Here is a 23,141-nt window from a genome sequence, read left to right as displayed (position 1 = left end):
GGCCGACCGGAAGTCCGGGTCTTTCGCTTCCGGCGAATCGGAACGGCCCCTGCGGCCGCCGTAGCAGCGCGCGCATGCGCGCCGGGTTGCGCCGCGGGCCCGTCTGAGCCCTGCGGCTGCGGGCGGCCCCGTCGGGCTGCGCCTCCGCGCTGCGCTGGCTTCCTCCTGGCCCCGGGGCGGAAGCGGTCACGCAGGGAAGCGGAGAGCCGCGGGTCACCCGCGCTCGGGTCCAGCAGTCGCTGCCTCCCACCCACGGGGGTCTGGCCCAGCGGGCGCACAGCTCGCGTTTGTTGAATGAATGCACACAACGAACGGGGATCCTCACCTGTGCCTCGGACCCACGTCCGGGCCCGCGGACCCGGGATCCAGTGCCCGGACCTGCGGACCCGGGATCCAGTGCCCTGACCAGAAGTCTGTCCCTGCGGGCCCGACATGGAATGCTGCAGACCCACATCCAGTACTGCAGAGCGAGAACCAGTGCTGTAGACCTCAGGTCCAGTGCTCAGACCCACGTCCAGGACTTTGACCCGATCGACGTCTAGGCCTGCAGACCGAGGTCCGGGGCTCAGACGCGGGAATTGGTTCTGTAGCCTGGAGCTCCAGTGCCACAGACCTGCGTCCAGACCTGACAGCAGAAGAATGCTGGGGGCCAGTGTGAGGGTACTGGCAGGAGTTCGGTTCTGAACTGCAGTTCTCAAAATATCTTTGCTTGAAAGGAGACAGCGGGCAGGCCTTGGGGGCCAGCAGTTCTGTGCTCTGACTTCAGCCCTGCTCCTGTGGTGCGGCGTTGGGAGCTGGACAGTTATACTCACCTACTTTTCAAGGTGAAACAAGAATAGATATAACAGTTGACCTTGAACCCTGTGGGGGTTGGGGTTCCGGCCCTCCCTGTAGTTTAGAGTGGGTGTACAGCCTCCAGCCAGCTCTCCATGCGTGTGGTTCGTGCACAGCCTCTTCAACCACATCCTCCGCTCCTCTGTATCCTTGGTCCTGCATCCTCAGGTTCAACCCACAGAGGATCCCACAGTGCTGTAGTATTCACTATCGAAAAAAAGAATCCACGTGTAAGTGGCCCCAGGCGGTTCAAATCTGTTGTTCTAAGGTCAGTTTTACTTCAAAATACCTCAGAAGAAAAGGCAAAAGGCTGCCTTATTCCTTTTTCCTTGTGAGAAGTGTTTTTTTTTTTTACTCAGCTCATTTTCCAGCTTTGAAAATGTGGAACCCTGGGGCTCCCCTCTTGGCGCAGCGGAAACGAATCCAGCTAGGAACAATGAGATTGCGGGTTCCGCCCCTGACCTCACTCAGTGGGTTAAGGATCTGGCGTTGCCGTGAGCTGTGGTGTAGGTCACAGACACAGCTCAGATCCTGCATTGCTGTGGCTGTGGTGTAGGCCGGCAGCTGTAGCTCCAATTCAGCCCCTAGCCTGGGAACCTCCACATGCCGCGGGTGTGGCCCTAAAAGGAGAAAAAGACAAAAAAAAAAAATTAAAAGTGTGAAACCCTACCTAAAGAGGAACAGCTAGTCCAACCCACCTTTCCAATTTTGCACAAACACTGCAAACCTTTGAACGTGTGTAAACACTTCACATGGGGCGGTGACTTTCATCTCTTATTCTCTACGGTGCTGAGCAGGGATGAAAAACTAGGGCTGCCTGTCTAGCATGAGTTCCAGAGACTCTTGGAGCTTTCTGTAAATACACTACTCCAGGGTCCTCAAGGTTTTGCTCTCCAGTTTAGGTGGTCCTGTGGAAATATCTACTGTTTCATGACGTCACCTATTCTTCCCTAAAATCTGACAGTCAAAAGATGGAGCCCCAAAGACCTACTGTCATCCTTACTGCCTTTAGTGGAATTGTATCTAATCTCAGTGAAACAGGAAACATGTCATTACAGGACCCCTCGGAAAAACACATCACACACTTTCTCTGAAAAAAGCAGTCCGATGCTCAGTATCTTTTAGGGAAAAATGCTTATGCTTGGTCCATGTATAGTAGAGTGTGAGATCTTATCCTTTTTGGAGGCTACCTGGGTTAGAATCCTGCTTCCCTGGTTTTGTAGCTATGCTTTTTGGGCAAGTCAGCCAAAACTCCTGTTCAACTTTCCCAACGGTGAAAGTCAAAGTGATAATATTTCCTATCTTGCAGGGTTGTTACGAGGATTCAATAAAATAATACATGGTTCAACCTCAATATTCAGAGGTTCCCTACTGCAAATTCACCTACTCGCCAAGATGTATTTGTAACTCCAACATCGGTCCTTCTGACACTTGCACGGTCACTCAGGGACGGGTGCAAAACCGTGAAGTTGGTCACCCAACATGCGTGGCCACAGCTGAGGTGAGACACGGCTGCGATGTGCCTTCTTGTTTCAGCTCATGCTGCAAACCAGAGCCATTTTCCTGCTCCACTTAGGGCTACATTTTTTTTTTCACATACTTAGGCTTTTTCTTGGTGATTTCATAGTTTTAAGCAGATTTCAAGGAGTTCCTGTCATGGCGCAGTGGAAAACGAATCAGACTAGGAACCATAAAGTTGCGGGTTCGATCCGACGAGCAAGGTCAGTGGGTTAAGGATCTGGCGTTGCCATGAGCTGTGGTGTAGGTCACGCAGCTCGGATCCCACATTGCTGTGGCTGTGGTGTAGGCCGGTGGCTACAGCTCCGATTCAGCCCCTGGTCTGGGAACCTCCATATGCCACAGGTGCTGCCAAAAATTAATTAATTAATTTAATAGATCTCAAGTCTAGTGCTGCTGTGCTGTCCAGCGTCCTAAGAACAAGACGGCTTCGACCTGCCTTATGGCGAAAAAATGTATTGGAAAAGCTTCGTTCTGGCTGAGTTACATGCTGGTGGCTGTGAGTTACATGTTAAGGAATCAGTAAGGCGCACAGAGCAGACCAGGCTATGGGTTGATCCACTGAGGAAAGTGCTGTCAGGCTTGAAGGACCCCGACCTGTGTCTCCCTCGGAAGCAGAGCCTCAGTCTTCCTAATCCAGTGTTTGCGGCAACTTGCAGGTAACCTGCAGAAAACAAGAATTCACTGTACGTGTAAACACACAGGCCCACTTCGTGTCAACCGAACAGATGTTGGGTTTTGCAGGTATAATCGCTAGGGTTGTTTCGTCATGTGTGATTTCTGCTCTGGGTCGCTGTCTCCCTTCCCATCTGTGGAAGGAAAGCCTAAATGCAGTTGGTCCTGTTGCGAGAGTTCTGTGACATGGAGCCACGAGGCCACAGAGGAAGGTGACAGACAAGCCTCAGCCTGGATGGAATCTCACCTTTGACCTGATGAAGTGTCCAGAACACCTGCCAGAAACTCAAGATACTTATCGGACTCTCACCCTAAAATAACTTGGAGCAGTCTGTCTATTTATTGGACCCCTGCCCTGAACCACTTACGATGCCATAAGGATATTCCTTAAGGATGAGTATTTTCCGACTGGCATCTGTCTCTCACTCACCCTGCAACTTTTTATTTTTTATGGCCACACCTGCAGCATATGGAAGTTCCTGGGCTGGGGGTTGAATCAGAGCTGCGGCTGAGGGCTACACCACAGCCATGGCTACACCAGATCCTTAACCTGCTGAGCAAGGCCAGGGATCAAACCTGCATCCTCAGGGACACTATGAGCCACCCACTGAGCCACGATAGGAACAACCACCACCAGGCAAATTGTAACAGCCTCGTTGCTTTTTTCCCTGTTTTTCTCCTTGCCTGGCTGTCTGTCTTTGTAAGCTCTGATCCTTTCTTTTCCTTGGAGAAAGTAGTTACATCTGAATCTGGGTCTCCTGGAGTGCAATTTTTTTTTTAATTACTCAATGAATTTTGTTACATTTATAGTTGTACAACGATCGTCACAACCCAATTTTATAGCATTCCCACCCCAAACCCCAGCCCATCCCCCCACCCCTCATCCTGTCTCCTTTGGAAACCATCGGTCTGTTCTGCAAAGAAGTTCATTGTGTCCTTTTTCTTTAGATTCCACATGTAAGTGATAGCATTTGGTGGTGGTGTCTCACTATCTGACTGACTTCACTTAGCCTGATAATTTCTAGGTCCATCCATGTTGCTGCCAATGCCATTATTTCTTTCCTTTTAATGGCTGAGTAATATTCCATTGTGTATATGGACCACATCTTCTTTATCCACTCCTCTGTCGATGGACATTTAGGATGTTTCCGTCTCTTGGCTATTGCAAATAGTGCTGCAATGAACACTGGAGTACATGTATCTTTTGAGTCGTGGTTTTCTCTGGATAGACGCCCAGGAGTGGGATTGTTGGATCAAATGGTAGTTCTATTTTTAGTTTTCTGAGGAACCTCCATACTATTTTCCAGAGTGGTTGCACCAATTTACATTCCCACCAACAGTGTAATAGGGTTCCTTTTCTCCACACTCTCCAGCATTAATTGTTTGTGGACTTTTTGATGATGGCCATTCTGGCCAGTGTAAGGCGGTACCTCATAGTGGCTTTGATTTGCATTTCTCTAATAATGAGTGATGTTGAACATCTTCTCATGTGTTTTTGGCCGTCATACGTCTTTTTTGGAGAATTGTCTGTTTAGACCTTCTGCCCATTTTTTGATGGGGTTGTTTGTTTTTTTGGTATTGAGCTGCAGGAGGTGTTTATAAATGTTGTAGATTAATCCCTTGTCAGATACTTCATTTGCAAATATTTTCTCTCATTCTGTGGGTTGCAATTCTTAAGACCCCAAGTAAACGTCTTATGTGCAGCCTCCTGCATTCTTTTTATTTTACGTATTTTTTTGCCTCACCAAGCCATGGGCAAGTCCTGGGCCAGGGATCAAACTCTCGCCCCAGCAGTGACAACGCCAGATCCTTAACCTGCTGTGCCACAGGGGAACTCCTGCATTCTTTCTTTCGCTCATGCCTCCTGGTGAACAATGGAACAGTCTGCAGGGAAGCCAGGACCTCTTGCCCATAATCCTAGGAAAAAACCTAGGCTCTTCCTAGCTGCTTCCTCTTCCTGCTTCTTGGCCACAGAGCTTCCGGAGCCAGTGGCTTTTCCAAACACAAGGTACTCAGACAAGTAGGAGACGGTTCCAAATGGTGAGACAAGGCTTGAGAGTGACTCTCCTGGACCCTGGATGAGAGTTCTGGTCCAAGCCCCCGGCCAGAGTCGGGGAGACAATAGCCAGCTCTGGTGGGAGAGCCCCTGGTCTGGGAGGCAGAGGTTGCCCTTGGGGAAAGGGGGGAGGGGAGGCCGCCCCTCCCACGACAGGACCTCTGTGCCCAGGGGAGCCCCGGCACAGAGCACATGGGTCCACCAGCTGACTGTGGTCAAAGAGGCTGGTCCCAGGGGGCCTTAGGAGACTTAACACTGAATAAAGGCATGTTGGAACCTTTCTCCAGTGGCAACGTTTTAAACATTTTGAAACAAATATAATATAAAGCATCTCAAATTTCCTGTTCTCATTTCTTAGCTTTCATACAGTTCTTTGTAGTAAAACATATCAGACACTCTCACTAGACAATTCAGGTAGGAAACTACACTTGAATCTGAACCCCTAAGTGGTTGGAAGTACCTTAGAAAGTGCAGAACCTTTGAATTTGGGATAGAGCCGTTTGGCTGTTTATTGGGGCTCCTATGCTTAATCGCATCTCTGGACATGACTGCATGTTGCATGTACAAAATGCAACACCAGGAGTTCCCGTGGCGGCTGTGTGGGTTATGGACCCAACTTTGTGAGGATGCCGGTTCGATCCCTGGCCTCACAGCATAGGTCACAGACACGGCTCGCATCCTGTGTTGCTGAGGTTGTGCTGTAGGCCGGCAGCTGCAGTTCTAATTCGACCCCTAGCCCGGGACCGTCCAATATGCCGTGGGTGTGGCCCTAAAAAGGAAAAAATAAATAAATGAAAAAACATAAAAAACCACAGCTCTTCTTACTTGAGTTCTGAGGTCCCAGATTACCTGTGAGTGAACAAAGTCGGTGGCCTGTGACCAGGTCTGTGGCCACAGAATCCTGAGGCCACAGTGGGGAGCAGAGGCCGAGAGGCTGCTCCAGGCGGAGGGTCAGGACCTGCCTTCAAGGTGCGGCTGGGAGAGGAGGGCTCAGGGGCCTTGCCTAGAAGGAACGTTCCAGAAGTGAAGAGAGAAGAGGCAAACCTTCAGCCAACCAGACTTTCTTCTAGTCCTGCTTCCTCCGCTCCCAGACAGACCCGTATTCCTGACATCAGCCCTGGAGATGACACTGAGCAGCTGACGACCTGCCAGAAGGCGGCGCGCACTCCACGTGTCCCCAGGCAGGAGCCTGGCGCCACTACCCCGCTCCCGCCGGGCCACCAGGGACGCGGAGACGATGGCCAGATGTGCGGGCGGGCAGATGACACGGGGTTTGACAACGCCTCCGTCCCAGGAGACGCGGGGCACAGAAGTGGCCGAGGTCAGCTCCACTGCTGCGTGGAGATCCGTCTAAACCTGGTCATCTCCGTCGTCCGCCGCGTCCTCAGACCAGAAGACCTTCGGTATCGTGATAACAAGCGACGCAGCGAGTTAGTGTAACGCACAGAGCTGGTCCCGCCCCAGCCCCAGCTCCTCTCTCAGGCCTCACACAGCACCACAGCTTTCTTTCTATGATGCATGATGTGCACACGTGTGTACAAGCCTGCACACACGCTTCGTAAACACGCAGAGACTCACGTGTGGCCAGGCCTCCCTGATCAGCGTGTAGGACCCAGTGTGCCACCCGCAGGCTTTCCCCACGGTTCTCATCGCACTGCTTGTGATCTCGCCCCACCCCCACCCCCCATGCCCCCAGATTCCTTTCTTGGTAGTTTCCTCCTGACCTGTGGGTCTCCTCCTCGGGGGAGCCTTCTGGAAAGTTTTTTTTCATTGCAATACAGTTGATTTACAATATTTATGTTAGTTTCAGGTGTACAGCAAAGTGATTCAGTTGTACATATATATGTGTATCTGTAGATATGTGTGTGTCTACATGCATATTGATTTTTTCCATTCTGATTTATTACAAGATAGTAAATGCAGTTCCCTGAGCTCTGCAGTAAACCTTGCTGTGCCCAGATCTTTTAAAACGTGGCCAAGGGCCCTGCTCCGAGCCCACCTCGCTGCTCTGTCCATCCCTAAGCAGAGTCACCAGTCTCTCTCCTGACTTTGCCTCTCCCTGACCCGTCCTCCCACGAGACTGCCTCGTGTCCAGACCACGCCCCGTGATAGCAGCTCAGAGGATTTTTCTAGAACAAAGAAACAAGTGACGATAACTAGAGTATATCTGAAGAATCTTACACATAAACTGGCTCCGTGTGCCATCTAAAGTCAGTAAATCTAGGTGTCAGTGAACTAACGACACGCATTGAGTAGGTCTGCGTGTGGCTCGACCCCGCCCGCCGGGGCTGCCCCCGGACCTCCCTCTGCACCGAGGAGAAGGCCCGGAGCCCTTGCCCAGCGCAGGCTGAGTGGTGCCCATCGCCGCCCGCGCGCCTCGACCCGCGGTCCCCTTCCCCCGCCCTGAGCCTCGTGGGCCACCGAAGGCTGAGTGGTGGGCTGTGCTCCACGGGCCCTGCTTCTCAATGTTGCTCCTGTGTGTTATTCCAGAAGACACAGAGGTGGTTCCTCCTTTTCAAACTTGCTTTTTATTGAAGGATGGCTCATTTACTACGTCGTGTCCATTTCTGCTGCAGGATGACGTGGCTCAGATGTGCACAGACACGTTTTCTTTCGTAGTCTTTCCACGGTGGTTTATCACAGGACATACCGAACACAGCTCCCCGTGCTGCGCAATAGCACCCTGTCTCCGTGGAAATGTTCGGACGCGCTTCGTGAACCTGCGTGTCACCCTTGCGCAGGGATGGCGCCAATCCTCTCTGCATCCTTCCATGTGAGTCCATGTGCTGCTGAAGCGTGTGCAGACCTGGCTCTTTTCCTGATTATCTGCTGGGCCTTGTGTCTTTCCAGGAGAGAAGTTTTTACACCTCAAACCCCTTGATGAGAGAATCCTGCCTCCCGAGAGAGAGCAGGGAGCCTGGCAGGTGAGGACAGAACTCTGCTTCCTCTGTCTGCCTGTCAGAGGGGGTGTCGTCAGCCATGAAATCCCCGTGTGGGCCCAGCTGTGCTGTAAACGTAGCTTCCAGGAATTCCTGTTGAGGCTCAGTGGGTCCAGGATGCAGGATCCGAGAGGTTCGATCCCTGGCCTCACTCATGAGTTAGGGATCTGGCATGGCCACAAGCTGCAGCGTAGTTTGCAGATGCAGCTGCTGCTCTGATTTGACCCCTAGCCTGGGAACTTCTATATGCCGCAGGTGTGGCCCTAAAAAGGAAAAAAAAAGTAACTTCCAGTCACTCTATGAACGTGCATCAAGGCCTTCAGGAAACTCATTTGTCCCTGAAAACAAGTGAACCTCTCACAATTTTGAATTAATGCACCAGCTATAAACAAATTTTGGAGGTTGCTAGCTTAAAAGCAGAAGTGAATCCAGCATTTTGACCATTTATTCCCCTAATCCATTTGCTGCATCCCTATTAGTTGACAGAAATGCCCTGCAGTATAACCCACGTGAATAAACGCACTCCATGCTACCTGTGACCAGGACGCAATCTCTACAAGAGTGCAGATTACTGCAACTAAATTACAATCCGATTAAAAATAGCACAATCTTACCTTAAGGGATCAGTGGATGTATGTGCGTTTATTGTGCACTTGGCACTTTGTTCAGAGAAGAAAAAGATACCATCTCACCCTTGAAGAAAGCACAAATGAGTTTTTGACATGATATTTCACCAGAAATGAACGAAAACAAGACAATACACAGGGACTTTTAACTTTGGTTAGTGGTCCCTGGGGGCAGCACCTGGGAGCCTGTTGGAAATGCAGAGCCCCAGGCCACGGAGGGAGAGCTTCCGCTAAAGGCCCCCTCGGTGACGGACAGGCACTGGTCTCCCCCCCGAGTCCCCACCAATGCCCAGAAACAAGGAGAGGCCACGGTAGTTTTATTCAGGAGGCGGATTTGGAGGCATGCTTGTGTAAATACAAGGATTTGCTGCCAAAGTTGAGATTTTTCCTTCCAAATCTGTATTCATTGCCTTCTCCTCTCCATCTCGACTCTGTGGAGCCTACGCCGCAGCCCTCGTAGCCAGCAGCCTTGCCTCTCGGTAGCCCTGCTCCTGTGCTGACACGGCTCCCACTCCACCGGCCAATGACACTCGGGCGATGGCCCTCCCTCCCAGACAGATCAGATCCTCACCGCCTGGCCAGGCTGGGCTCCCTGGAGACAGGGAAGCGGATGTCTGTGCAGGACCCAGGGCCAGCACCTCGGGGGAGCGGCGGGAGCAGGCGTGCACGCCCCTCGGGCATGGCCGGGTGTGGTCACAGATCTTCAAAGCCAGGCCTCCAGCCCAGCCGGGTGGGGGGAGTAGGGGAGCGCCCTGCAGAGGCTCCTGTGAGCAGGGGAAAGGCCCAGGCCTTCACTTCTGCATCCGCCTGTCACGGTGGGAGCTGCCTCTGGGGAAGAGTGACTCTGTGCGAAGTGGCCATTCCCCAGGAGGGGCTCCACCAGCACTCGAGTGGCTTAACCGGGGTTAGGTGGGAGTGGGGCGGGCAGCCTGGGGACCACGGAGAGGTGAGCACCCCTCTGGAGCCAACTGCAAGGTCGGCGTTGGAAGCTGAGGCCAGCTGGGCTGAGTGAGTCGGGGGAGAGGCAGGTGCAGCCGCTGTAACCCGAAAGTTTTATTGACCGAAGAGGACACACGAGAGCTGTGAAGGGGCAACGTAATTCTGCATCCGTGTCATCTCTGTGGAAGGACTGGTTACAAAGGAAATAGCGATGGCACAATCGGAAGCTCTTTGCTCACAGTCCTTGCCTCTGCCTGACCCGCGCAGACGCCAGCTCTGGTCGGGGCCACCTTTAGGTGGGAGGTTTTCCTGCACGTGTTCGTAGATCAACGGGAACGTCTCTGAGGAGGATGGATGTGGGTTTTAAAGTGACTTTTCATTCCTCACGACAAACATTAGCTCAACACAAATCACATGACCTCAGCGCTTGACTCTCACGAGGCCACAAGATGGCAGGATTTTGTCACAAAATAGTCTCGAGCCCGAGGAAAACAAAGGAGCGGGGAGATGCTTTGGGTTCAGAAAACGGAAACAGAGTCGAAGATTTCAAAATCCAACTGACGGTGACGCTGGGGGCGAGGGTGGGGGATAAGCAGGAGGCTGGGATTAACTTGCACACACTCCTGGGTGTAAGGCAGAGGGCTAACAAGGACCCACCGGGCAGCGCAGAGAAGTCTACTCGATGCCGTGTAATAACCAACCCACGTAGGAAAAGAGTCTGGGAAAGAGTGGCCATAGGTAAATCAGTACAACTGAATCACTCTGCTGCCCCCCTGAAACTAACACGACAGTGCAAGTCAACTAGACGCCAATAAACACGTTTTGAAATAAATTTCAAAAATTATCAAGGCTGCGGGATCATAGGGTGCTGGGTAGGTCTTTTCCTGGCGGAAAAAAAAGTAGTAAGGGAGGAATTCCCGTCGTGGCACAGGGGTAACAAACCCGACTAGTATCCACGAGAACATGGGTTCAACCCCTGGCCTCGCTCAGTGGGTTGAGGACCCGGTGTTGCTGTGAACTGTGGTGTAGGTCACAGACGCGGCTCGGATCCTGCGTTGCTGTGGCTGTGGCGTAGGCTGGCAGCTGTGGCTCCGGTTCGACCCCTAGTCATATGCCACGGGTGCGGCCCTAAAAAGACAAAAGACCGGAAGAAAAGAAAAGGAAAGATCACGGCTTGTTCATCTAGAGAGAATGATGAGGACAAAAGTGGAGAAATAAAGAGACTGTATCCTACGGGATGTGGGGATCCATGGGAGGTCGTTGATTTTATAAACGAGGCTTAAAATGTCCCCGAAGCATTCTGGGTTTTGTCTGCAGAAATGTCCATTTTAGACACGTTAGAGACTGCAGCATAATAAAATGCAAAAAAATCACATATAAAAAAAAGACACTTGGAGTTCCAGCTGTTGTGTAACGGGATCAGCAGCGTCGTGGTAGCACTGGGACGCAGGTTCAATCCCCAGCCCGGCACAGTGGGTTAAGGATCTAGGGTTGCTGCAGCTGAGGCTTAGGTTGTGACTGCGGCTTGGGTCTGATCCCTGGCCCAGGAACTCCACTGAGTTGAAAAAAAAGAGGTGCTTTGGGCTCCACCCACACTCAGGAGGGGAGCAGGTGATGCTGGTTCCAGTTGTCTCTCAGGGGCTCCTTGCTCCCCAGGAGCCTGGGGTGGAGTCTCTTCCAGGGACCGTGTCCCCAGGGAGCACACCTTAGAGCAGGAAAAGCAACATCCTCCTGGAGGCAGGTCCATGGCATTGACGGGTGTGTTTGATCGAAAGCCCAAAATATTTCGTTTGTTAAAACTGACAACAACCTGGCAAATTTCTTCCTCTTCCCTCCCTCTCTTTCTTTTTCTCTTTCTCGCTCTGTCTTCCTAACTTGTATTCAGGAGCCTCCACCCCTTGATTGCCTTTGGCCTTGACCGCACGGTTCTGCCTGGATACAACCACAAGTGCCAGCGCCACCAGGGGAAAGAGCAAAGGTCAGGCCCGAGCTTGGGAAGGCAGCTCTGTGCCTGGGGCTTTCTGGAAGGATTTCTTCTCATACCAGTTTTGTTGCTTCCACATGATAAAAATTACGTTCTCGGACTGCCGCGTTCATCTGAGCTCTGGTTAGGAAAACTCCAGCTGGACAGCAAATGCCTGTACTGTTCTTTGGGAACTTGAGCTGAGATGGGGTAAAACAAGGCCAGCCTCTTAGCTGCAGTGACCGTGGGCGATGAACAGGTCCGCCCTTGTCTTAGAGAATGTTCCGCAGTCACTGGGAACTGAGAGTAACCACGTGGCTTAGCGGCCGGGGGTGGGTCCTGGTCTCCATGAGTCCGGGAGTTCCCGCTGTGGCACAGCAGGTTAAGAATCCAGTGTTGCTGCCGCTGTGGCTCAGATTCAATCCCTGTCCCAGACACTTCCATATGCTGTGGGTGCGGTCAAAAAGAGGAAAAAAAAGGAGCTGGGTTCAGACCCTGAGCCCTCTTGCTGTGTGGCTGATCTCAGATAAGCCATCTGACCTCTTTGGATCTAGTTTTTCTCTGTGGAAGAGGGAATAGTGGTATGGAAAGTACCAGAGCATCTTAAGTGCCTCTTATATGCTCATGAGTGTGGCATTAAGACATGTATTTAAATATTTATGTTTAATGTTTTAAATTAAAGTATAGTTGATTTACAATGTTGTGCCAATTATAGTGTCATAATTTTACAGGAGCTCATCTTTGTCCTTTAGGATGTCTCCTTTCAAAATCACTTTTTTTTTTTTTTTTTTTTGTATTTTTGCCTTTTCTAGGGCCGTTCCAGTGGCATATGGAGGTTCCCAGGCTAGGGGTCGAATCGGAGCTGCAGCCACCAGCCTACGCCAGATCCACAGCCACGTGGGATCCCACCCGCGTCTTCAACCTACACCACAGCTCACGGCAACGCCAGATCCTTAACCCACTGAGTGAGGCCAGGGATCGAACCTGCAACTTCGTGGTTCCTAGTCAGATTTGTTAACCACTGCGCCACAACAGGAACGCCTCAAAATAGCTTTAGACTCAAAAAGCTGTTGCAAGCAAGCAGAGCTGGCTGACACCCTCCTCCTCACGTCCTGAGGTTCACGTCCTACGGAACCAGACCAGGCTGATCCAGCCGGGAAATTAACATGATGCAGTACTTCGAACTAATCTGTGGGTTTTACTCGTGTTCCCCAACTGTCCCCCAACATGCTTCTTTGTGTTGGGGCTCCGATCCCACTGCGTTCAGCGCTGGTGTCTCCTCGGCCCCGGGCAGGTCTATGGGCTTCCTTCATCTCTCACAAGCCGAATGCTCTGGAAAATCACAGCGGGTGATTCTGTCGAATGTCCCTTGAACTGGGCTAACCTGATATCTCCTCGTAACTGAGCGGATTATGCATTTTGGCAAAAGAGCAACGCAGAAGTCTCAGCGCGTCCCATCAGCAAGGACGTGGTGCCTATTCATCCTCCTACAGACACGGTCAGCCCTCCGTAGCCATGGGTTCGGGATCCAGAGGATTCAACTGGGGAATGAAAACATTTAGAAAAATTTTTTCCAGAAGTTCCCCTGGTGGTGCAGCAGGAACCCAGCCTTGGCGCGGGTTCAATCCCTGGCCCAGGAATTTTGCGTGCTGAGGGCATAGCCCCAAAATTTCTTTTTAAATTTTTTCTAGAAATTTCCAAAGAGCAAATTTCCAGTGCCAGCCAATATTAACATGATATGGACAGCCGTTTACATAGCATTGGCCTTTTATCAGGGATCGTAAGTTATCTAGAGGTGACTTAAAATACACACGGGAGTGCTCATGAGTGATATGCAAATACTTTTACACCAGGGGCTTGAGCATCTGTGGATCTTGGTGCCTGAGGGGGTCCTGGAACCAATCACCCTCAGATAATGAAGGCCGGTTGCACCGCTAACGTTGGTCCCTCAGGGGTGTCAGCCAGTTTCCTCGCCGTGGGATCCCCCTTTCCCTCTGCAACTGATCCACAGCTGGGAGGAGACGTACCGAGGCCGCAGCTCTGACTTCCCAGCAGGCTCGCCCCTGCCACGTTTAGCACCAACAGATGGGTCTGGCCTACGCCGGTGATAACCACGGTGGTGCTGGCCTCAGGGGAATTTTCTTTCCCTTTCCTTGCCTTTCTTTTCTTTTCCTTTTTAGGGCCACACCTGCAGCATATGGATGTTCCCAGGCTAGGGGTCGAATGGGAGCTACAGCTGCCAGCCACACCAAAGCCACGGCAACACCAGATCCTTAACCCACTGAGCGAGGCCAGGGATTGAACCGGCATCCTCATGTAGACACTGTCGAGTTCTTAACCCACTGAGCCACAGTGGGAACTCCTATTTCCATCACCCATTCTACCCTTATCCTTGTAATTCTGCTACACGGAGGCACTGACCCGTCCTCTCCGTGTGCGTGTATGCGTGTGTATGCATGTGTGTGTGTGTGTGTCTGCTTAGTCAGTTATTCTGTAATTGATCTTACTCTATAGATTCATAATTTCTATTGTTATTTATTTTGTTCCAGTTCTCCCAGATTTGACCATGGGAGCTCGTCAAGTAGGCTCCTGGGTTCTTTCAACACGCCTCATCATTTTGTGAACACTTCCTTAATTTCTGGTCACAGTTGTTCCAAGCTCCTCATGTGTTTTCCCAACCCCGCCCTGGAGTCCTGTTTCCTTTCCTCTGAAACTAGTATCTGGCCTCTGGGTGGGCTCCCTGCCCCTGGACTCCACCTCCTCTGGGCCCCCCACCAGCAGACAGAGCTGGGGGGCGGTGTAGACGGCACCCACCGAGAGTCTATTCCTCCACCTCCCAGTCACTCTCTCCTCCTCTTCCCCGAATGTGCAGCATCTTTTTCTGACACCGAGAAACTGGCTTCCATCACCCGTTTACGTATGTGCTCAATCGTAGATTAAACACCATGCAGTTCGGGATTTCTTGCCCAGATTGCTGTGCAAAACATCTTTCCTAATGAGAGCGAAATATTTCTGTACCGACGGCTCTGTCTGGAGGCCACCGCTCAGTCCCTACACCTGTTCCCAAAGGTAGCGGGTCCAGCCTCTCCCCGCTCCTTCCCTTCAGCACATCGAGGCTCCTCTGGAACCAGTGTCCACTCGGGCTGCCCCACATCCCGGCAGATTGTACTTGTCTGGGGAGTTTTCTAGAACCAAAAGGGACCCAGAGGTGCCGCTCTCTCTTGCCTTCCTCTTCTCCGTTCTCCTCCCTCATCCTCTCCGCCCACGTCCCACCCTCCCGGGCTGGTGACCGCTGCCAAGCATTTCATTCTTATGCTCGGGCGTTTCTTTTGCACAAAAGAGCCGATACAGGAATACTTTCCCACTTCCTCCTCCTTTCGGACGTGAGGGCGGGGTACTAAGACACTCTTTTGTATTTTGCTTTTTTCACTTAGCAAGATGTCCTGGAGTGTCCGTATCGGTTCTTAAAGGTCACGCTCAATCTCTCTCTCCTTTTTTTATAAACAGCTGCCTAAAACCACCCTGTCTCCCAGCGTTTTCTCAATGACTACTTAGGCTCTTTCTAAAACGTTTCCATAACAAATGATGCTACAGTGAATAACATAATGCACACACATGTCTCTGTGGAGTCATGCGTTATCTATCGCTACACAGCAAATTACCTCCAAACACAATGAAGTGGGGAGGGGGCAGGGCCCTCCCAGACCAAGGCCAAGGCAACATGCCACAGCAGCATCTGTGGTACAGGTGCAGGTCTGCAACAATGTAGCATAATCTGTATCCATGAGTGGAGGCCTATCTCTGTTTGCTCAAAATTCATAGAACACCTTAGAAGGGGGACAAAGAAATTTAGATGTAACTGGAAATATAAGGGGTATATAAGGCGATGCCCCGCTGCCTTCAGGGCTCAGCCTCTGGATATGAATCCACTGAGCCAGTGCCGGCACGAATAAATGCTGCTTCCTGGCAAAAAGCCTTGGTGTCTCGTTTCTCTGTACCGAAGCCCTGCAACAATAAGTTAAAACAACATAGTTTATCACCTCATAGAATCTGTGGGCCAGAAACCTACGCTTAGCTGGGTTGTCTGGCTTTAGGGTTGCAAGAAAGAATAATAATAATTCGCCATTGGACAACGTCAGGGACCTTCCGTTCTTCAAAGACTGTAGGTCATATTCTGAGCCCTGTCCTCGGAGCTGTTCTGCGGGTGCGGAAGCCCCACCGGGTGGAAGACGGCCACTGCGTGCTGCCCCCAAGCACGGGGACCCCAGACCGGCTGGAACCAGAAGGCTGATGACGCTGACTCCCAGGGACCCCACCACCCGCCAGTCAGGAAAGGCTCCCCGAGCTGAGCACGCCCGGCTGCTTGACACCCTAAGACACCTCACAACCCCTGGGCTGGGGGCAGGCACAGTCACTGAGGCTCTAGCCTGCGGTGTCCCCTCTTTGCCTGGCACTTACAGCTACTTCTCCTGTGTCATCTGACTCTATCTCCGTGTTACTACTTGGCACCTGTGCGCACAGGCAGCTGGGATTTCGGCAACCCTCCCTTCTCCTCTCCCTCCGTCTATGATCCGGTGACTTCTGCTGTAAATTCACTCCTAGACTCTTAATTGCAGTCAAATTATCCTGCCAAAGGGAGCCAGCTCAGCCCATGTCAGACATATTTATTATGGCAAATTGTAAAAAGGCCTTTTGTCTTGTACCTCCGTCACCAGAACACTCCAGTTTTTGAGGGCTTTCACAGCCCTCGGCACTGAGAGAGCCTGGGAGGCCAGGAGCCCAGTCCCCCGGCCTTCCCTACAAAGACACGGCACCATAATAATCCTAAAAGACACTCCCAGGTGCATACACGGCCCTCCTGCTTTCTCATCAGGAATTGCGGTTCCTGTCTCAGGATGGTTGGAGCCCTGATGGCAAAGTGCAGAATCTCCTCTGACCAGTTGAAGCAGAAAAGGTATTTACGAAATGCTATGCAGTTGGCTATAGAATCATGCAGAATGGGAACAAGTTTTAAGTCTGTGTTTCCGGGGAGCAGGGGGAGGATGTGGGACGGACTGGGATTCGGGGGTTAGAGGTGCAAACGATTGCATTTAGGATGGATGAGCAACGAGGTCCTACTGCACAGCACAGGGAACTCCATCCAATCACCGGGATAGAACGTGATGGAAGATACTACATACATGAGGACTGGGTCAGTGTGCTGGGCAGCAGAAATTGGCACAACCTTGTAAATCAACTACAGTCAATGAAAACATAAGTTTAAAATAAAAAAGCTGTGTTTCCAGGACCAACACGAGGTCTGTGCGATGGGACCAGGCAGGTGAGAAAGCTGCTTCCGCAGATTAGGGCTTGGGCTTCTGGTACCAGAACCGATGCCTCTTCTCAGTGATGGAAGTTCCACCTAGGCTCGCAAAGTGGACATTCCGCAGACAGCCTGCTTCCAGTGACGGTGGCTTCCCAGCGCAGTGTCACGTGGGAGGGCCTCAGTGCACAGAGGGGGACCCCTAGCCTGCCTGCTGGGGGCCTGTTAGGAAGCAGGAGATGTGGGAACTTCCTAGAAGGTGCAGATCTATTTTAATCCTTGGGGGCTAAGATTGTGACCGAAGGACCTACTGCCCCCTGAGGAGGGAGACGAGCGAGCAGCCCCAGAACTGCCCCAGGCCCGAGGACCCAGAGGACCCAAGATGCCATGTCACACCTGAGCCAGCGGATGCCAACGCGGGAACACGGCCACTTCTCTGGGGGCTCGTCTGATTCTCCTTTATGTGGGAAAAGGAAGCCTTTTCTATAAAGTTTGCTGAGTTCTCTCTGGTATGTTCAGGAAGTTTCCAGACTATTTTAACCACATTGTAAGCTTGCCTATTCACCTGAGACGCCACCTCACGGGTCAGGAGAGCTTCCGAGCAGCGTTGACAGGGAGCCACTGCCACGATCCATCCCCTGCCTTTCAAGTGGCTTATGCCCAAGTGGCTCATGCGTCCAAATTGTGTTTAAGGACTTACTCTTTGCTTTAAGTAGCAAGTTCTGGAAACTACACAGGAAAGGAGTATGAGGTTATATAATTCTTTTGGGGGGAGGGGTGTGCCTGTTGCATGTGGAAATTCCTGGGGCAAGGAAAAGCTGTGACCTGAGCCATGGCAGGTCCTTAACCTGCTGTGCCACCAGGGAGCTCTGAGGTTATATCGTCTTAATTAGATAGAGAGGATTTTCGAAGAAAGTGGGATGTGGTTTAGCTTTAAGTGGAGCAAACCCTGAGAGACCGGATCCGTCCATGACAGGCCGTTGCTATTGTCTACTCAGTAATATGGATTATTCTCTCTGTACGGCTCCGCTTTCTCTACTAATGTGACATCCGTTGGACACATGCAGAGGAAGGACATCGCAGGCCCAGAGCTGCTGAGCGGAGGCTGATTTAACGTGCCACGCGTCGTGCCCTTGTTTCACTCTTGGCCCAAAGCGAAGGCACTGCAAGGAGACGCTCTGGGCCCTCGCCCAGCTTCCAGCTGTCTCGTGCTGGCCCTCACCCTGGCGTTTGGGGAAAACTGTGCCGAAAGGGGTGCTGCTGCCAGAAACCAAGCACCCGGGGGCAGGCAAAACTCTTGGGGGTTTGTGTTGTTAAGTACCTTACTCTATAGTGGCTATAAGGTTTGAGGTGTGTGAACCACTTAGAGGGTATTTGATTGTGCTAAAAATATATATAAAGAAAAGACTCCATTTTGACCTCTGAGTGAAGAGAGGATTTCAGACTAAAAAAAAAGTTTTTTTTAACATGTGTTGCCTTTGCTTATGTTGCGAAGTCTTGAGACCATCTGTGTCCTCAAAAATTTCCCTACAGGGAGTTCCTGCTGTGGCGCAGTGGAAACGAATCCGACGCGTGGCCACGAGGACGTGGGTTCCATCCCTGGACTCACTCAGTGGGTTAAGGACCCAGTGTTGTTGTGAGCTGTGGTGTAGGTCACAGACTCGGCTCGGATCCTGCATTGCTGTAGCTGTGGTGAAGGCCGGCAGCTGCAGCTCTGACTCAACCCCTAGCCTGGAAACTTCTATAGGCAGTGGGTGCAGCCCTAAAATAAAAAATTAAAACACTTAAAATCTCTCTACAGGAAAATGAAACACTGACCCACTCGAGGGCAAGAGAACATGGGAGGATTATTTGAATGTATACAAGGCGAGCTTTGGTGTAAAAATGCATAGTATGGTATGTAGGAAATTTGGATATTATTATTTTCATTGAAAAAGTTATAACTCAAAAAAGGCACAAGATGAAACGTTCCCATCAGGAGAAGATATGTGACTGATTTACTTTGCTGCACACTTGAAACTGACTACAGTGTAAGTCAACTATACTCTGATAAAAGTTACAAAACAAAAAATTCAACTATGGAGGTCGTGACTGTGCTGTACACATGACGCACCAAAAGGCAGCGCTGATCCGTTTAGCCAGAAGCCATCCGTGTAGACAGACTAGGTGATGGAGAAAGAAGCGCTCATGGAGGCGGAATTGCCCAGATGCCTGCGTCAGCCTGACCTCCAACTTCCTGCACCAAGAACACCGGCCAGAAGCTACCATCATCACCGTCCAAGAACTACCAGCTGCTGAAACGCAAAAGCCATCACTCGGATAGTAAATACTCTAGAAAACAAATCTATGGTCACCAGAGGGGGAAGATGGGGAGGGGTAAATCAGGAGTCTGGGATTAACATATACACACATTTACACACAAGATAGACACCTGACTGGGATTTACTGTCTAGGACAGAGAACCCCACTCAGTATCTGGTCATAACCCACAGTGGAAAAGAATCCAAAAAAGAAAAAAAATACATATACATAAAACTGAATCGCTTTGCTGTACACCTGAAACTAGCACAGCATTGTAAATCAACTATACTTCAATAAAAAGTAAAAAAAAAAAAAAAGGCAATACATACAAATAAGTGTACTGAACTCCACATTTGGGTAAGTGCTTCCTGGGCCGCTCGCACAGCACATGGAGGTTCCCAGGCCAGGGGTCAAATCGGAGCTGTAGCCACCGGCCTACGCCAGAGCCACAGCAACGCGGGATCCGAGCCATGTCTGCAACCTACACCACAGCTCACGGCAACGCCGGATCCTTAACCCACGGAGCAAGGCCAGGGATCGAACCCACAACCTCATGGTTCCTGGTCGGATTCGTTAACCACTGCGCCACGACGGGAACTCCTGTGAAACTTTTCTTTACATTATTGGGTAAAGCGAAAGGGAGTAATTTAACGTTTGTGTTGTTAGAAGTAACGCAATTCAGTGTAAAAGATTCATTTATGAAAATGAAAGGAATGAAGAAGAAACGCTATACTAAGCCGACATGGAACTATCGATACAAACACATGATTTTTGTTTTTAAGGGTCACACTCATGGCGTGTGGAAGCTCAGGCCAGGGACTGAATCCGAGCTGCAACTGTAACCACAGCTGCTGCAACGCCAGATCCTTTAACCCACTGTGCTGGGGGACGGAACTGTACCTTCGTAGCAACCAAAACTGCCGCAGTCAGAGTCTTAACCGACTACACCACAGCGGAAACTCCCTGCATGATTTTTTTTAAGTCCTTTTTTACTAAAAGGAACTTGTGCACTGAATGGGCCAAGAGTTCAGCGGGCAGTCGCAAACACCAGTCCCTGTCCGTGGGGCCAGTGTCCAGGAGACGTGTCTTCATGGGTAGAAGCGAAAGTGCAGAGTGGGCGGGAGGCATCTTGTGCCAGGAAACTGGGGGGAAACTCGAGGACTAGTGGGTGCGTAGCAAAGAGACCTTGAAAGGGCTCCCGAGGGGCCAGAGTGTCCATACATGAGCCCTGAACGATGATAAACAGTGCTGATGAAAACGCATCGACGAAAATTCATGAGTCTGTTCTTCTCAAGAGGGAAAAAGCCAGAAACCAATTCAAAATAACTTGTTAACAGCTGAAATAGCTATTGAACCAATTTTACTTTAAAAACTGGGCAGAAAAGGAAAGACTGGAGTATTTCTCCTGCTTTTCAGGAGGGCCTGTGTCTAAGGGCAGAGTCTTCGTTAACGGAGTCTCAGTTAAAGCTCTACTTTACAGAAGGCCCGCTGATGACTAGAGGTAGAAAAGCCACTGCTTAGCTACCCCCGCGCATGACTAGTTCAGGTAAGAATCACTAGTTGGAGCTGAAACAGCATCTTGTCTGTCCAGGTGGACTGTTCAGACACCTGCTAGGAAGCAAAGCGGGGCCCCGTGCCCGCTGGCTGACGCCCATCTGCTGGGGTGCTGTGGCCAGGCCGGCAGGGCTTTGCTGTGAGACCAGCGTCCCCAGTGCAGCTGTCAGGGAGTGGCTGTCCCCACGCAGCTTTTCTGTGGTGGCTGTTGCATCCGCCGCTGCCACCCTGAGATCCTGGATCCCTGCGCCACCCTGGGGGGACCAGTACCCTCCCCCAAGACTTGTGTCTGCCCCCCTCCACCCCTGGGCCTCCAGGGCCTCCGCCCCGCCTGGGGTCACCATCCTGGTCACTTGGCTCTGCTCCTGTCCGCTTCTCTTCTGGGCCTGAAAAAAAGGCTGTTTTGAGACAATGAGAGGACTTGGATCTGGCATCACGTCAGGTCGTCCAAACTTCAAATGTTGCAATGACTCCTGCAGCTTTCTGGCTACTGTCTGCAAACCCTCCATACAAACGCATGGGAAAAACGCCTGAGAAATCCCAGAGGACATTTAAAAGGTCACAAGGAGTCACGGCCCCGGCAGGAGGTTGCGAGCCGTCCCCGTGGAGCGTGGCCGAGCCTGCAGGAGGCACTTGGCTCTCAGCTGGGAGGTCGAGGGCTCAGGCGCCAGAGGTCGGAGATTTCTCAACTGTCACCACGGACAGGTCCGCACGTCCCAGCCCGGGACTCACGTGGTGGTCACCTCTGCCCCATGCTTGTCGGAGGAAGGGGACGCTCTGTGGCAGGAACCGGGGGCACTTCGGCCCTGACAGTCGGCGCCACTGGAAGTTAGTTCCCGTGCCTTCGTGGCTTCAAACTCCCTATATTCATTTGAAATGAGAAGGATTTTGAACCCTCGAGCACTATTTTTCGGGAGAATATTGTATGTGGTAATCTGAACATCTGAAATGTACTGTCACTTGGGTTCTAGAGTCCTCAAGTTCTCCATCAACCCAACCCTTGAGTTTTCACGTTTTAGTTGCACAGCGGTTATGACATTAAATGCAGCCCCTCTTACGGTTCGTGCGTCACCTTCCTGGCTGTGTTCTCTGCTAACACATCCCCAAACGCTCGGGTAGGAAGCCTGACCAGGCACTGCTCTCGCAGTGTAGACCTCAGTGCAGACTGGTCACTGCATCTTGTGATAACACACTTCAGGTGTCGCTATGGGACAAAGCTAAGTTCGCATTAGAACAGGACGAGCTTGCCCAGGGCCTGGGGTCGCGTTCCCGGGGGGGCTGCGGGCTCATCCCAGGAAAGAAGTTTCAATAGCCTTTCGTCACCCTGTTTGCCAGGCTATCACTTATAAACGGAATTCCAACTGGTTCTAAGTGTCCCTTTTGCTACTGGGACTTTTCAGACGCCTGGAACACAGACCTTCCCATCCTGTCGACGCCGCCCGACGTTAGTCAGATGCCCGGCGTGGACCGTTTCTCCTTTATCCCTTTTCTCACCGTTAGTCTGGAACCCTTGCCAGTACCTGGGGTCTGTGCAGAGAAAGCGGGACCCTGGGGACCTCCTGACACCCCACAAGGCCGCCGCCGGGTCTGTCTGCGCCCCCCAGACCCTTTGGGATGTGGGCCGCCCATCGCGAGGGCCCGTCTGGGCACGTGCCCGTGCACCCGTTCCCTCGGCCCTTCACGCCCAGGCACTGCTCACATCAGAGGCTTTAGGAACAGAAGCGACTCCGCTGGCCTCTGTCCATCCTTCTGGGCCAGCTCAGGACGCAGACTGGGACCGATGCCACCACGGCCCGGGCTCCTGAGCTTTCCCGCTGGGCAGACACCTACGGCCACCGCTCGGTCCTCCCCCAGTGCCCAAGACAGGCAGGACAGTTTGCCAAGGTCAAAAGGGAAGACACGGACCACGAAACCACAACAGCGGCGACTGCAGAGCGATGGACCAGAGGTGCAAGGCGGCAGCTGTTCCTTCCTGGGCACCTGCAGCTTGATGCCTGTGCAGCCCTTACCTGCGGATGAGGCAGAACGCGCTGCATACAGGCTCTGAGTTGGTTCATTTAACCGAGCTCAGGTCTAGCGCGTGTGGAGGAAGGAGCCTGAGGGAGGGGGGCGGGCTCTGCTGCGGGTCCCTCAGTCCCCCCACCTCAGACCACACTCCCCACCCAGGGGCAGAGACCGATTCTGAAAACACCCTGGAAACCGCAGTGCCTTGGCAGGGAACAAAGGAAGGGGCAGAAGTGATTCAGAGGCGCCGAGCTGGCTGAGCGGGGCTGTGGGGTGAGACCTGCCGACCACGGCCCCTCCATCACAGCCAGAGCAGGAAATCCTGCTGCCGCTCACACTGAGGGTTTAAAACCCCAGCCCAACTGCATGACACAAGCCCAGGCGCCAGGACAGCACTCCAGGGACACGTTCTGTCCTTGGGTCCGACTCC

General features: G+C 51.9%; 1 long non-coding RNA gene across 2 annotated transcripts; it reads left to right on the top strand.

The window, feature by feature from the left end:
- The first annotated feature begins 76 nt into the window (after positions 1-76).
- LOC146405873 (uncharacterized) lies at positions 77-5,892 on the top strand. Of its 2 annotated transcripts, none has more exons than XR_014843545.1 (2): positions 77-1,064; positions 2,144-5,892. It is a non-coding gene; the product is annotated as an uncharacterized LOC146405873 (long non-coding RNA). The 2 variants fall into 2 exon arrangements; XR_014843544.1 differs by having other exon boundaries at positions 77-1,102.
- Positions 5,893-23,141: the final 17,249 nt, after the last annotated feature.

The sequence above is a fragment of the Sus scrofa genome, chromosome 1, assembly GCF_054392235.1.
Source record: "Sus scrofa isolate SSC_HxYL_T2T_F1_AM1 chromosome 1, Sscrofa_HxYL_maternal_Yorkshire_Landrace_v2.0, whole genome shotgun sequence".
NCBI lineage: Eukaryota > Metazoa > Chordata > Mammalia > Artiodactyla > Suidae > Sus > Sus scrofa.
This window is presented reverse-complemented; position numbering and strand designations above follow the sequence as displayed.